The sequence below is a fragment of the Xiphophorus maculatus genome, chromosome 4 (assembly GCF_002775205.1).
Source record: "Xiphophorus maculatus strain JP 163 A chromosome 4, X_maculatus-5.0-male, whole genome shotgun sequence".
Classification (NCBI taxonomy): domain Eukaryota; kingdom Metazoa; phylum Chordata; class Actinopteri; order Cyprinodontiformes; family Poeciliidae; genus Xiphophorus; species Xiphophorus maculatus.
Window position 1 is genome coordinate 17,341,256 of NC_036446.1, and position 16,373 is coordinate 17,357,628.

At 38.0% G+C, this 16,373-nt stretch overlaps 1 long non-coding RNA gene across 3 annotated transcripts in view; it reads left to right on the forward strand.

Moving 5' to 3' along the window:
* LOC111608382 overlaps positions 1-12,423 on the forward strand; it is a 56,646-nt gene extending 44,223 nt beyond the window's left edge. For all 3 annotated transcript variants that reach the window (XR_002752638.1, XR_002752636.1, XR_002752637.1), the window contains 2 exons: positions 11,199-11,270; positions 11,819-12,423. This is a non-coding gene — a long non-coding RNA (uncharacterized LOC111608382). The remainder of the gene's footprint in view (positions 1-11,198; positions 11,271-11,818) is intronic.
* The last annotated feature ends 3,950 nt before the right edge of the window (positions 12,424-16,373 follow it).

Consider the following 16,373-nt stretch of genomic DNA (forward strand, 5'->3'; position numbering starts at 1 on the left):
GACATGAGGAGTGTCCACTCTCCATTACTGTTTCCTCAGATGTTAGACAGATGTAGCCAGAACAGTTATGAGCTACCAGAGTTTATCTTATGGAAAATAAAAGTATTTTCTCTCAAGTTTAAGTTCCTTTAATAAAAGCTCAAATCAGCTGTTAGCCAAAACTATTAGTCAAAAATTAAGTTCTACCTAACTGTATTTCACATAAAATATGATTTTAGATGTCTCTGGAGAAGAAGCTAAAGCAGCTGCGCCTATCGACAGAAGGTGAATTCAAACTAATGAACTCTTAGAGGGTTGAATCGTGTTGTTTTAAATTCAAACTATTTATCACATTGTCTTGTTTACAACTTTACCAAGAAAAGAACAATTGTAATACACAGAATTTTGCAAAAGGTATTGATGCAGCAATTAATATCAAAGTGCATAGAAAGGAGCTCTACGACCTCCTTGTTATAGAGCTGGAATTGTTTTCAAAAATTTGAAAACAATTTGTGTGTAAGAATGGGTTACACTGTTTCTGAGCATTGGACTACAGGCAATGTCTTGAAGTTGCCATTACCAAATCAGCTTTTCATAACTTTCTTTTGGAAATATTTAATAAAGAATTGTACTTTTTAACCACAGCAAAGTTCTACTGTCAACATTTTGTGTATCTCAGTTTTAGCAGCATAGCTTATCTTTGCAGTTTGGGACTTTTGGTCAATTTAAGTGCCAATCTAAACATACAACACTATTAGGCCTATGCTTCACAGAATAAGAACCAACAATTAATTTCTATTAGATGTCTACCTTGAAGATGTTTTGTTTTGTCATTGCCTGACTTTTTCATTGTGAATAGAAATATATTTTGTTTATGGTGTAGCTTTTTGACAGTTAGTCAGAAACAAAAGGACATGCACTTGTGCAAATATTCCCTGGACTTTTTGTTTTGTATTAAAAGAACAAGTAAATGTGAAGATCCATTTAGCATACAGTCCATATTTAATTGTCTGTGACCAGGAAGAGTTGTTGGTTGACTAGCTGTCTATGTGATGTCTCATTTTATCCAAATGACCAGCTGGCAGAAGAAGCCAGCAGGAAAAGACCCAGCTTGAAACTAAAATGATAATTAAGCCACTCATTAGTAACAAAGACTGAAATAGTGGACCAGTTACTGCACTAGGTTAGACATTTGGCCAGGATCATGCTTTAAGCAGCACTTTGAAAACAGTACTGCAGGCTCCAAATACAACTATGCTGAGAACAATAAGGCTAAGAAAATTAGTATATTTTTCTTTGACAGTGACAGATTTTGTTTAGATTGTCACAGTGAACAGAGGGGCACAATGTTTATTTTGATCACAGGATGGAAATGCCAATCCAGATTTTTTGTTCCTAATACAGATCCTAGTTATTAAACATACATTATTTTCCAATGCTCCTTTATACCCAAAATTTGCCCATTGCTTACTGTGTGTACAATAGTTATTAAAACCAGTTTTAAGGTAATGACTGATGCCTAAGTAGCTTTACAACAGTTTGACATGCTGGCCCATGTCAAACACCCATACAGTAGTTGATCATTTCTTTCTCTTTTCTTGCTTCTTTATATCTATTTCTTGCATTATTGTGCAAAGCTCAATTGCTTGCTTTATATTCTCTGCAGCATACATAAACTGATTGGCTCATATTTGATTAATTAGCAACCTGTTCAATGTGTCAAAAAGAATTGAGTCAATTTAGTTCATTTGGCTGTATATAAATCTGAATTTGAAATGAATTTGTTAGTCTTGTAAAAAGCCCTGAAGTAGCCTTTGTTTTAACTTGGTCTTATGAGAAGTTGACTTGACATATGTCAACTCAACTGAACTAACATAATAAGTAATGTTCTGAATAGTACTGTCACACAGCAGTAGTTACTTGGGGTGTTATTGGGTGAAAGGTGGATATTTTTATCTTTGGTTTAACACAGTGGTACTTTGTGTGCTCTGAGTTAGTAGATGGATGGGGAACCTCACACGAAAACGTATAAATCATTTGATTTGTCTCTTTGTTCTTCATTAAGTACCTGAACAGTGCAGCTCAAACTACTGTACATCTAAAATATCTACTTCATAGAGTTCCCTTGCTGCAAGGACTCCTGAATGCTACACAGTAGCATGTAAATACATGGTGTAAACACTTTCTGTAATATATTATGTTATGTAATTAAAATATTGTAAAAACACTAAATGATTATGAACTGCAGATACAATATTCCTAACAGTAACCAGAAAAACAGTCATGTTGACATGATTGAAAATTGCTATACAGATTTTATTGGTTAAATTGTAACTTGTTTTGTTTCATACAACTGTGACCTTCTGTGCTTTCCAAAAGCTGATTAGATAATGAAGTCTTTCTCCACAAGCCTGAGTGGCAAGTATTGTTAAATGCAGACAATTGGGAAGCCTAAGTGCTTGTTTCGTCTTTTGTTTGTTAGATCTTTGTTCCAGTTTGCACGTCCTTATGTACATATTTCTACTCGATCTTTGCTCTGCAGTGCCATTTGCTTTACTGATGTGAGTGACAGCATTTGTATGATTGCTTAGACATGTGTCTCTTAGACTGCATTGCTGGCTGACTCTAGAGTCAAGAGCAGATTTCAGGCTGAACTGTAAAGCCTACCATCAGCTTTCTTAAGTGCTGTCAATGTCACATGGAAACAACAACGCTGCAGCCTCTTAATTGGTTTAGGAAAAGCATTATTGTCATTTTGCAGAAAGTAAACTGCGCTAGAGAAGATGAAGTCCAAGATTCTGCCCCCTCCTCAATACCCCACAAAACCAACCTGACAAAATAATAATAATAATGATTATGTGCCATGTATGTTTTTTGTGATTTCTGTTTTCACTTTTGCTTTTAGAAATAATTGCTGTTGGTTGTGTGGGAGCATCAGAAGAAGGGCATTAATGATTCTTGCTGGCTGCATGGAGGAATTGCACTGCGGTGGGCTGGAAAGAGCACTCATTTACTAGTCGAGTGTTGAATATGTGAGAGATGGCATGTTAGTGTTTCTGCCTGAATGTGTTTGATAATATATTTTTAGCTGTTTCCTCCCTTTGTTTTGCAGTGGATATTGTGTGGCATCTATTGTAATTAAATTTCCTGCGTGCATGTCTGTGTTTGTCTGATCACTTTAATGTGTGTGTGTTTGTGTGTAAAGTATGTGCATGGCTGAGCTTTTTTTTAATGGCTTAGCTGGTGGATGCTGCAGGTGGATGATCAGACTGGGGCTGATCTGCGATCACACAGGGATTATGGGGGATATGGAGCTATACAGCATTCCAGGGCTGCCTCCAGTTAGGCTCATCTCTGCCATGCTCCCCTCACACACACCACTTTAATTGCCTTTGCTTCTTTCATTACTTTTATTGCCTCTCCTCTGCATTGCTTGCTCCCCAGGCTTGTGGAAAGGTCATTGTGATGGTAGTGGTGTACTCACAGTCACCCTCTCTGACGAGTAGAAAATGGCTGTGGGGCTGAAGCTTTCAGGGAAATAGAGACCCACAATGAGTATGTACTGTCTTTACAAATTATATAGTAAATATTTTTTAAGTAAATCTGTGAAGTAAGCGTGTGCCAGTGTATAATCTCGACAGTAAGATGGATTCCCATTTAGTGGCAGCCTCACAATGGAAATATACAAAACATAACAAGTCTGACAACCTGTATGCAAACAGTATTATTAAAAAGAAAAATGAAGATGGAAAATGCATTATTGTTATTAAAAATGATTACTTTCATCATCTGAGAAAGAACTGGGCGTTGTTTGAGAACTAATGGCTCTTCCAATAAGTATTAAGAAGGTGACAGCCCTCAGATAAACAGCATTTTCGTGTTGTCTTGCATCTCCTGCTCACAATACTGAGTTAAAAAGGAGCATCGGCTCTGACAAAAGTCCCCAGTGACTGATAGTTTAAATTATAATACAATAAAGTTTAACTTATGATTCAACCTCTTAACCACAAATGTTCTGTTATGTGTTAAGAATATTTTTGATTGTAATCATTCTAGCATGCAATGAGTTATCTATAAAATAATATGAAATTAGATTCAATGGTAAAGACAGAATTATATCAGATAATAATTCTGATAAGACATCAGAATTATATCTTTACAGATACAAGATATACTTGTATCTTACAGATTGGTATGTAAGATGATCATCTTACAGACCCACAAATAAATTTACTGAATTGCTTATTTCAGTCATTTAATAAGTGAAACAAAATTTCTAGATAATTACACATACACTCATAAATATTTGTAATATTTATGATTACGTTTTACTTACTAAATGAAAACACAACATTTAAGTTTAGAGTATTACATCAGACCAATAAAGTAAATAAATACAGTAATGTCAGCTCAATAAAAATTATGGTTACTACCTGCTTAAAGGTTGGCATTTCCAAAAGGAACTTCTAACTTCTAACAAGTCTCATTGGAACACATACTCAAACTTATTGAATATGACTTTATTCACTTTCCACAGAGAAATAGTTTCATTATGCATTTCAGCCACAGATTTTCTTAGTGGCACTAAGAGTTTTTGGGACTTGTACTTTCAAGGAGGGCATATTCAGCAGAATAAGTAAGGTGTTATTCTGTAGGTGATAGGCTGGCCCAGGGCGGTTGTGGCTACAATGTAGTAGCTAACCACCATCAGTGTGCGAATATGCACATGAATGGGATAATTTGGTGTCCTCTGGACTTGATAAAGTGCAGTACAAGCACAGGCCATTTATCGTCCTTGTAATTCTGTCTCCCATAAAAGTTTGTGAGTGAATCAACGAGTAAAAGAGACAAATGTGACTTATAAAAAACACAATAACTTTGGATTTCCATTTATTTATTCTAAAACTTCTCTGACTTTAATGTTTTTGCGCTGCGCTTTGACAAAATTATCCCAGGCTGTGTAATTTGGAAAAGTGTATCACTCCTTGCTCATCACTTTTTAACTTTTAGGTTTAGGTTTAGTTATAAAAGCCTCAAGATTCTTTGAGCGGAGACTGAAACGTGTTTGGGAGTACTGCTCTGTGAGGCAGAAGCTTGGCAGGAAACTGCAGCTCCAGAAAGCGGCCCATTGTACGAGCAAGCGTTTAGGCACCCTGAATGGTTGCCACGGGAATTCAAAGGATTTCTCAAACATACATGACAGAATCAAAGTAATCCTCCAGGTATGTTTTTGATGAGGGAATGGCATTAAATATATATATTAAGCTCAAAAATAGTTTTTACACAATATCTCCGATCTAACAAGTAAGATTCCTTGTAATTCCACATAAATCTCTGAAATCCCAATTATTTGCAAATGTGTTTTATTTTTAGCTTAGCTTTTTTCCTTTTTGTTTTGCTCATACATTTTTTCATTATGTTTTATCTCCTTCCTGGCTGTTGTGTGTGTTCAGCATACAATGAGACCATGTATGGTGTAGACATTAGTGGCAGTGTGGGAGGGTTGTTTTATTTTAATAAAGGTTATGATCATGTCTCGCAGCAACAGCTGTGCCCCCAAGGTTGCTTTACTCTCTCAAACAGACTACTTTAATCTACATCATAAACTACATATTATTCCCTCTTAGAACCAAACTCTTAAAAATTGAAAATAAAACAATGGCTTAAGTGTGGTAGTGACTGTTACTCTGTGATGCACAGGAGATTTTAATGCACAGTTTCAGTGTTTGTATTTTTCAAAGCTTGAGCTCATCAGATTGAGCTCATCAGATTAAGATCATTGGTCTCAAGCCTGAGCTTGAAGGAAAATAAAGGTATATTGTAAAAACAGAGTATTGTTGTTCACATCTCTTCCAGCTTTATTTTAGGTATAAATGTCAATGAATATGTTTGCTTAGTTTAGTTTATAACAGTGCTTAATGCTGAACTGTGACTAAAAAGATTTGATGTCACTATACTGTAGCATTTAAGCTAACAGTAGTCCATCATCACTACCACTGTTTTTGGCAGAAACGTTATTTCTACGTAACTATATTACCAATAGGCGTAATAGAGAACAGACACAGCAGTCATGACATGTATGTTATTTTGCATAGTTGACATAGATTTAGCTGACACAGAACATTTTGCCTGTTCAAATTGGTTCCATTTAGAATCTAATTTAAGAGCTTATTTTGACAACAGAAGTCAAACTGGTTGTTCTTATTTTAAGACAAAGGCAGTGAATGTCTTACAGGCTGGTTGTAGTGCATTCCTTTAAAAATCTGAGTAAACTCTATACATTTTTCTGAGGAACTGTTTACTTTAAATAAGCCGGTGGTTACAAAAGTGAAGTATTGCAGAAAATTAAAGGAGACTGTGCTTAATGGATGTCAAATCTCTTAAATGGAAATCAAAACCAGAAACACATAGAAAAAAAACTGAAAACCTCTATTCAAATTGATCAAAGTTTAGCCAAGCTATTGGCAATAAGCCCGTGCAAAATCGTATCGCTGAAAAAATAACCTGATGCGCTGAATACATTACAATTTTCCAGAAAACATTGAATGGTTTGAAGTGAAATGGTGACCCTTTTTTGGACTGATGGAAGCAATGTTGCAGGTGTAGACAGTTTATCAGACAGCATACCAGCTGAATTCAAACCACAGTACATGTACCATTATGCTATGGGAATGTTTCTCGCACTATAGTGTCAGGCCAATTCACACAGCAGGGATCATGTATAAGTCTGAATATTTCAGAATACCTGAAGAGGTCGTGTTGTCTCATGCCAAAAAGTAAATGCCCTTGAAATTCGTGTTTCAACAAAAGATCAACCCAAAACACACCAGTAGGCAAGCACCACTTTGAACCTGTTAGCATGTTAAAAGTGACCATCCCCGTCTCTGGACCTTAATACAACAAAGAACTTGTGGCAGGATATTAAACATGCTGTTTCTGAGGTAAAACCAAGAAAAACAGACAATTTGTGAAATTGTTGTTCAGTCACCCTAGACTAGTTGCTCACTGTACGCCATCAGGAAAATCTCATTTTGATATTACAGCTGTAGATATTGATTAGAAATAATTCACATTTTCCTGACAATTTTCTATCTTTCCCATCATCACAATGTCCCCACTATTCAACATATTTCCATCTAAATATTAGCCCAGATATTCAAAGAGAAGCTACATTCTCAAGCATTTTCTGTCACGTTGATAAAGTACAAATGCAAACATTACAATTTTCAAACAATCTATTATTAACTTTCTGAAGCTCAATAATAAATTTCATAATTTCCCTCACATTTTGTTGTGGGAAAAATGTGCAGTGTTTTCAATCACTATATATAAGAATATTTTTACTTACAAATTCAAAAATACTGAATATTTTTAAACAATCTTGATATCTTGCTGGTCACAGAATGATAACTTGTCAGTACTTGTTTCCTTTTTGCTTTGGAAAGTGCAGTTATAATGCAGCTATACAACATGAAAAGTTATTCAACAGATTTATACAGTTCAACTGTTGTTTACTGAAACAGAAAATGAGAACAGTATATGTTTTAGATTATTTTGATGTTAGCTTTACTAGTACCAAAGAATAATTTTCTTCCTTTTCAAGAACAAAAGTTGCTTGAAGGGCTGAAATTCAGTCAACGTATGGAGTCCATCATCTCGTTACTGTGATACTCCTGGCTTTGCTCCTCTCCCAAAAGAGGAACAGCAAGCCTGTACAAGCCATCTGTGACTACATGTTCCCTGTTTTACTTTGGCTGACTCCAGAGACCTCAGTGACAAAGAAGAAAGCTTTCAGGCAGAGCAGAAGTGTTCCTGGAGTGGCTCATCTAAAACACAGGTCAATAGAAACACTCAGCAACACATCACAGACACCGAAAAACAAAGATGCTTCATAACTCCAAGGACTCTATTGTCTGTCATGGTGGAGAATTTTTTTCTTGCCCTGGGATTAGCATAGGATTTGATGCGTTTGTTTGACTAATGGTCAGTGTTTTGTGGCTGTAAAATCAGCAGCCCAGGAGTCTTGGAAAGCCAAAACATTAGTGTTTGAAATGCCACCATTCTCCCTGGTGGAACCTCTGGGTCCTGTCGCTAATGAAGGCGTGGTACCATGTCCCTGCTAGAGCAGAGGTTCTCCTTTACATACAAACACATTTAGCACATTTCTTGTTCTTCACCCACAATGACCTTCTCTTTAGTCTGCTCGGCTGCAGCTAACCTGTGTGCTCCTTTGATGACTGATGGCAAAAGCTTGTTAACACTGAAGACACTTTTCTGCTGGGAAATGTTGAGACTGACAAAGAGAATCTATAATCAAAGGACAATGAAAGGCACTGGAGAAAAATGTCTCTACTCCCTGGGGTAATTTGGTCCTCCAGAGTTTACAAACTTTCCACAATGAAAACCCAAGGACTCTCCATAAGTGTCTCTGTTACTGGTCACTGACAGCCCACAGGACACATCTCCCAACCTATGGCAGAACAGAAACTTTCAACTCTTTCTAAATAAAATATGAATTCAATGTGTTGCTTTTGAAAGGGTTGCTTATTGATGGAATCATATCTTACGGCCAAAAAAAATGTAATTTTCCTCAGCCAGAATCTCCTTGCCTCAGAGTAAGCCCAGCTTGTGTTACCTGGCATTTTCTTGCAATACATTCTTATCCCACATCCCCTTAAATTGAAAGCAGGGAAATTGGAGCTGATTGAAGGGATTCGGTTTTGGTGATGGAAGGACAGAAGCGGCGTGAGAGTACGAAGAGAAAGCTGTGAACCCAATCTGCCGTGTGTTGACTGTACTGATTAGGGGCTTGTGCTAAGAAGAGCCTCTCTATCCCCTCATTCCTTCTGTTTACTTTGAACCTCACAACTCCTTTCAACACAAGCACCCTTCTCATCTCACCCTCAGCTGGATCACCTGCATCACAGGAGGCACATGTCTTTGTATGTCATCCAGACCAATTAAGAAGATGACAGCGTAACTTGGGCTAGAATGAGCAAGTTAGCGTTTTCATTGCAGAGGGGCCATAAGTCATATTTAGTAATATAAGGAGAGTAGTAAGATGTAGCGAAACCTCCAGCATTCTTTATAAGCCGGTGTTCCACATTAGATAAAGCCAGCTGGAAACCCAGCCGATTACGGCTACTGGAACAATGTTCAGGTAATGTTTTGCAACATTTCAAAAATCTTCGGGGAGCAATAATTGGAGCATTGGCCTTACAAGCAAACTAGAGACACAAGGAATTATGCGCAGATAAATAAGGAGTGGAATAGAAAAAGAGAAGCTAGGAAAACAGCACATCTATTTTCACGCAGCATGTTTGCTTATTTATGATATCTAAAGGCCTGGTCTGGTCTGGATGCGTGGCGGGGGCTGAGGAAATAACACAGCCAGCCTATTGCCCTCAGCGTCCGACTCCCAGCTTTCATTAAGTGTCATTACCAGTACTTTCCAAAAAGCTGGCCAGCCTGAGACCTTACATCCCCTCTGCAGATAGTTGTCCATGCATATGGATGTATTTCTGATCCCTCTTATCCGCCACTAAGGAGGGGGAATTAGGGCAGCAAAAGGCAGAGGACAGAGCTTAAAGGCGGCATCCATATCTGACTGTTATGGCAAAGATGAAGCTATTAATTCATCTCATGGTCAGTTTTCATGCTGCGCTTGTCGTTTTCAGAATGTCACTCACATTATCACCATAGATTTTTATTTTATTTACTTACATTTTCATGACCATATGGGTTATTTACACCCATTTCTGACTGAGCAAAAGTGTTTTATGTTCTTGCGAGGAATTGTATTTTCGTTTCAGCCAGTGTAAAATATCTATGCTATTTTAAATTGTGAATGTCGAGCAGCACGATATTCATTAGCAATTTGCTATTGTTGTTCTGTTGCTTTGAGGCTGTCTCTTGATTGATGGCAGAGCTTGTTGTGTTTATTTGTATATCGGGGTCTGAAAAATTCATATTGTATGCTTTTTCGAGCAGAAGTTATCGAGATTCGGTGTAAATGGTACTTGGGATTAGATTTTCACAGCAGATTGCTGTTATTAAGGAGAAAAAGCCTACCCCTTTGAGCAGTCATCTTCCTGGGAGGCAATCCATTTCTCTTTCACGCAGCCCCGAGTGCCGGACCAGGCTCTTAATGCACTGAAGCAAAAGTGCTTCGGTCCGCAACCTTTCACGCCTTCAGCTCTCCTTTATGTGATTGAATAGTTAATAACTATAAGTCGCCTTTGAAAGCTTTGTGCCTCCATCCTTCTGAGGCACTGCTTGTCTTTTTGTTTGCTTGGTTGTTATACCTGCCCGCTGATCTGTCTGTCTGCATGTCTGCTTGCCCCCGATGGCAAGTCGACTGTTAGCCCACCTCTTCTGCACCAGCCCCTCGGACTTTTATCTTTGTGTCCCACCTGACTTGCAGCCTGTGTGTCTGGCTGTCTTGGTTTGTACATCCGAATATTGAGGGCTGTGGATCCCCCTTTTTTATCTTGTGCTTCCTGTTTATCTTCCTGTACATTTACACAAGCCGACAGACTCCCTCACACAGCTTATTAGCTCATCCCACGCTCACAGCTCTGGCAGAATGTGACCCTGCCTAATTGTGTACCATGCTCATTTGTTCTCCCTGCATGATGTGACTATTGCTTATTTATTCTCCCCAGGGCTTCCATCCCACATTAAAATGATTGACTCATTTCATTCACTGCACATTTTCAAGCTTTATTTGATAAGCCCATTTCTCTTGGCATTCAAATCCTTCCTCTCGCGATGCTTAAAAGTTCTAATGTCACCGAGGCATATTGCAGTTCACAATCGGGTTTGTTTCTTCAGCTAATTATCTGAGTTGTGGAATAATTTTGCACGTGTGATGTTTTCTTTCTGGTGGAACTGAGCCATACAAAAGGCTAGACATTAACAATGCAGTCAGAATGGCTGAGGAGCCAATTGTGTACAGCAAGCTGGCAGACGCGGTCAACAAGAAGCTTAAGTGGGATTGGGACGCTGTTGAAGCTTAGCCAGAATAAGCAGAGCAAATTTGCATTCTGTTAAAATTTCTGTCTCCTTACAGACGTGTTTTCCAAATGAAAACGCCATCAACCAATCATGTAATAAGGGAATGTTTTGACGAAAAAAGGAGCCTAACAACCTTTTGCAGTCAGGGGACTTTGGCAAGATTGTTAATTTTTGTGATTTTCCTTTTTTTCCCCTGTTGACAGTCAGTGTTTCCTCCCTGAAGTGTCTGAATATCGACCAGGCCTCAGTGACACCACACCTGCTGGAAATTTCAGGTGATGTGTTTGTGTGCAATGAGATAGACTGTAACAGGCATGTACAGTTAAACAGTTTGTATTCCTCTAAAAATGGACCAAAATGATATTGAAACTCTGTAAACATACCAAGTCATAATACAGTATTTTAAACTGTCTTTGAAGCATTTTCAGTTCACTAATTGTTATGTTTTGCAAATACGTGCATTCATTATCTTGTTAAATTTTGCACAATATTTAAAGCTGTGTTACTACTGACTGAGAAAAGATTTTCTGCACTGGTTAAGACAATGTGACTGTTCTTTTCATTTGTGGTATTTCAAGAAAGGGCTCAAATTAAATATTTAATAAAAATAAATAAATAAAAAATTTGGAGGGAGAGGATCCACTTACAACCAGAACAAAAACTGGTATTACTGCTTAAATTACAAAATTGAGTTTCGACAACAGCAAGTAAAAGAAAACAGAGTCATCATAATCTGTAAATACAGATGAAGATCTTTTGTTTCTAACAGCCTTTTGTGATCTTTGATCATCCAGTTACTGGAATGTTTCTTGTTCTTTTGCAGGTATTTGACTACAAGAGGAATGCTGATTGCAAGAGGAGAGAGGCAGCAGATGAATCAAAATCTCATAGCCTTTGTTTTTTATCTGCTATTATAGTTGCAGAGTTGGAAAACTTTCTTCTGAAGACCTTATCCCTGAGGGGACTCTGCCCTTTGCAGACATTTCTAACATTTTGGAAATTACTACGATTGAGAAGATTCTACTTTTAGTATTATAATGACCTTCAATCATCAGTGAAAAGAACTAAAACATGTTCAATTGGTGTAATATAAAAAAATACATAAAATGAACAGTGAATAAAGGCTGTGAAATCACAGTCACAGGCTAATTGTTCTGTGAAGACTTTGAGTTTTTCTGATTAATGTCAGAGTACCTTAAAGCACTATGTTGTACTTTTATCTTTTATATATTGATCTTTATTGTGATTATTGCATTTCTGTATGTTGACATCTACAAAAGAAGGTATGCTTAAGTAGCACCCAGAAACTACTCCTAAAGTAAAATGCCCACAAGTCAAAACAGCCAAAATCTTAATGAGTCTGGCCAGATAGAAAAGGAATTTCTGCAAAATAAAAGAATAATAAAGGTATCAAACCCTTAACAAGTCTGCCTTTGTTCTTCCACTCCACCCACCACAAGCAGGCATCGCTGCAGCTCTGAGGGCAGCTCTGAGAGTTCCATGCCCATCGGCCTTCAATCACTTGGGATGTCTGAGTTTGACAGTATAAAGTCTTTCTTCTAGAACAAAATAAGACCCCTAAGCAATAGTGGATGAGCTGTTAGTAACTATGCACTCCATGGGGAAGTAGATCAAGCTTGGTAGTACAGTACACACAAAGTGCTGGTTTGGGATAAGACAATGGACCTTTGAAAGCAGGACTGGATGCCACAACGCTCCCCCAATTCTTGCCATTTGATTCCCTGCAAATGTATTTTTGTTGTTTTAAAACGGACACGAGTAAAACAAAGTTCCCCCCTTAATTTCTACAATAAAAGTGTTCAACTATGTAATGTTACACAGTTTTCCCAACAAATTTGTAAGTGTTGCTTTCTACCAGCAGCAGACCTGCAGGAGAAGATTGTAGAAAATATAAATTGAATTTTAAAATGGTGTGAGATAGGAGGTCAGTTATAGACTTAGTGGCACTGTGGATGGATTTATTTAGTATTAACACACAGATGACTTGGTACCTTTTCGTGGTTGAAGTCATATTTAAGATACTTCCAGCATTAATGTCAATATTCAACACTTTGAGTGTCCGAGAAAACTAAAACTTACCAAGTATTGTTATTCAATACCTTGGATCTTTCCATAATATCATGTTTAGATGTGATCTTTATCCTTCTATATCATGCTATTGATATCCTGCAAAGGATTAACTGATATTTGCCAATACATGGACTCATAATAAATAGGAATATATATATGCAGGTAGTGTCGGAAATCTACACTACCTGCAGATTAGTGACACGTCATGCAGGTGTAGTGAATATTACTGGGCCAGAGCTCAGACACAAAGATTAAGATGACACTTTGACATAATGACATAGGCAACTCCTATTAGGATTTTTAAACTTTTTAGTTGTATACAGTTAAAAGTTGAAAATAATTGATACCACTTGCAAATTGTGAGTCTGATGATAAATATAATGTTTTACATCATTTCATTTAGTCCCAAGTTGTTCTAAAGTTCCATAATTACCCTGATTAATTGGGGGGAAAATGTTTTTATCAACTCAAAAGGTGAAAAAAACCCATTTCTGCATAAAACAAAAACGCTGCAGCTCCAGATTGTGTCAGTGTGTGACAAGTAATCAAAATAAATAAGAAAAATAGACCTCAACACCAGTCTGCTGAGAACTTTGGTCTTGGGAATGATTACAGTGATTTCAAAGAGGGCTTCCAGCTTCAAAGATTTTGTTGCAATGGATGGTCAGTGACATCACTGACCATATAGTTCGATACTCAAATAGCGTCAATAAAGAGAAAATGAATATTCATAAGCTAAACTGTCAATTGGCAGACCTCAAAGTAACTCAAGTATGCTTAAGTGGTAAAGGTGAAATACATGTATTACTCATCAGAAAACATTTGTACTTTTTCACTCTGATTGTATCCAACCAGCCGTCTTCTGACACAACTAGTAACCTTCTGTGTAGTTTCTATTTTTAAACATGTTGTGGCAGTTCTTTAATGCATGACATGGAGACAAATATGTTAACATAGTATACTGCTGCACCAAAAAGGTTAGCAGTGGGTGTGACATTATTCCCAGACCAGGATTTTGTGGGGTACCAAATTGAGCAAGCTTTAATAAAACACACTATATATTTATTTAATTTTTAAAATAATTGTATTTGTTGCAAAGTAAGAAACATATCGTTGAGGCAAAAAGTATGTACTCGTCTTCGCGGGAAGTTTTTGTTTTGTTTCATTTTTCTTATACATCCCCTGCTGTCTGTTTATTCAGTTCAAAAATATCACAGTTCAGTGGTTTTAATCTCTTTTCCCCCCGTGAACATGCTGTTAGTCACAGGGATGCAACACACAAACAGGCATTAATGCTCCAGCTGGCCATCGCACACTGATTTGAAAGCCACTCTATCACAAAAAGCAGTTATAAAGTGAAGGACAGCTAACAACGAGCATACATACCCTCCCGTTTCCATCATAAACCACATGTGGGTTCAAACCCGCTGAACGTAAAGGACTACAGAAAACAAGGGGTGAGGTGTGGGGCTGTGTAACATTCAAAATTCAATCAAGTGAAGGCCATCTCCAGCAGGGTAACAGCATGTGGAGGCAGGGGGGGGATAAGGGCGAACTCAGCTGAAGTTTCCACTGGGCCCGCTGAGCTCCTAATGCAGCCTTGGATGTAATTGGGTCCCAGAAGGCTGTTCATTATTGCTGGTGAGCGAGGCAACAAAACAAAAAAAGGGGGTAGTGGGGAAAAGAAAATGTCTCATTCTTTGCTCAGTGCCTTTGTCCTGGCAACATTATGGGACACGAGTTAATTAAAAGAGCACTTGATGCCTCTGTTTTTCTCATCAATCTCGCTTCTGCTCTTATTAAGTTTGTAATGGCAGTGGAGCTCGTCGCTGTCAGCCAGCAGACTTTGAACCAGCGGGAAGGGCAGTTAACATGAGGGACAACTCATTTCAACAAATCTCTCAGTGGTCAACATCTAACATCAGCATAATCTCTTCATCAAGTCTCGGGCCGAGAATATGTAGTCTGCAGGGGACAGATGCCTCTTACGTAGCGGCAGCTTTAATCATCCGGGTGTGGCAGAGGAGCCTGTTTAAGAGGCGTGGTTCTGCACCTAATCCTGCAGCTCCTATCCACACCGCCTTGGAGGCCATTTTAATTCTCTCTATCATTACAGGGCCCTTCTCCGGAAAGCTGTAGTAAAGGTGACTGCTGACACTGTCATTCACAAGGACTATTTCAAAATGTCAGCCTGTAGCTGAGATTTGTCTCATTAAAGTTGGTGGAGTCCATTATATCCGTCCCCTCCTCCACCTGCCACACTCAATCAAGAAAAACTCAGAGAACCGAAGGGGTTGAGGGCACACTCATAATGTGCTTATTTGCATGAGGGTTACGGCAGACAGATGATCACTGACCAACAAGAAAGGAGTGAAGCGGTGGGATTCAGCTGAGACACAAACATACAGTAGTTAGTTACTGAGCTCTTATTTGTCTTTCCTTCTGGATCCATGCCAGTTGGAAAGGCAGGTTTTAGCAGATGCTTCGACGTGCAACTGTGATAAAGACAGCCGAGCATCATCCAAGCTTTTGTTCAACAGTCTTGTGACCTGAAGTTTTACATACAGCTTCGGCAAATCCAGAAACAAGATACATCTTCACATTGGAGGCATTGAAAAGCACAGGGATCACATTGGTAGATGTGTTGCGTGATCTGAGAAATGGGAGGACAGATGTGGGTTTCTTTTTTCCTTTCCTCTGATTTTCCTTCACCTCTGCTCAAAACTGTGGAAACAAACACAGTGGGAATTTTATTACAGCCATTAATATTGTGGAGCTGTATTTTTATGTTCCCTTCTCTTTGCAAAAACAAGACCTTAGTGAGATGAAGGTTGTTGAAAGAACAAGTTCCAGAGTGCAATAAAGTTTTGAAAGCTGGTTCACTGAAAGTTTTTTTTTTCTTTCTCGCTATTGTTACAAGGAATTGCTTTAATAATCATTAGGCTCCAGCTTTTTAAACTTTTTTTATGTTGGTATGTTCACTCAAAAAAAATCAAAACACGCATTTTTGGAGACCTTGTCAATAATTAGATGAGAGAGAAGTACCTAGAGGGCTATATAAAATCATTTACTTTTTCCTAATGTATAATTTGTTGTGGCAAAAACCAATTAATTTTAGTCCACATAACTTCCCAATTGATCATTATCCACAATTATTTGTTGAAGTCTTATTTTCTCTACTGCCTAATTAAGGTTGTGGCAGAAGAAAATAATTCAGTTGTTGGCATGCTGGCATGTGCACAGCTGAGAACTTGTAAATTAATCACCCACCGTTGTTTACTCTTGCT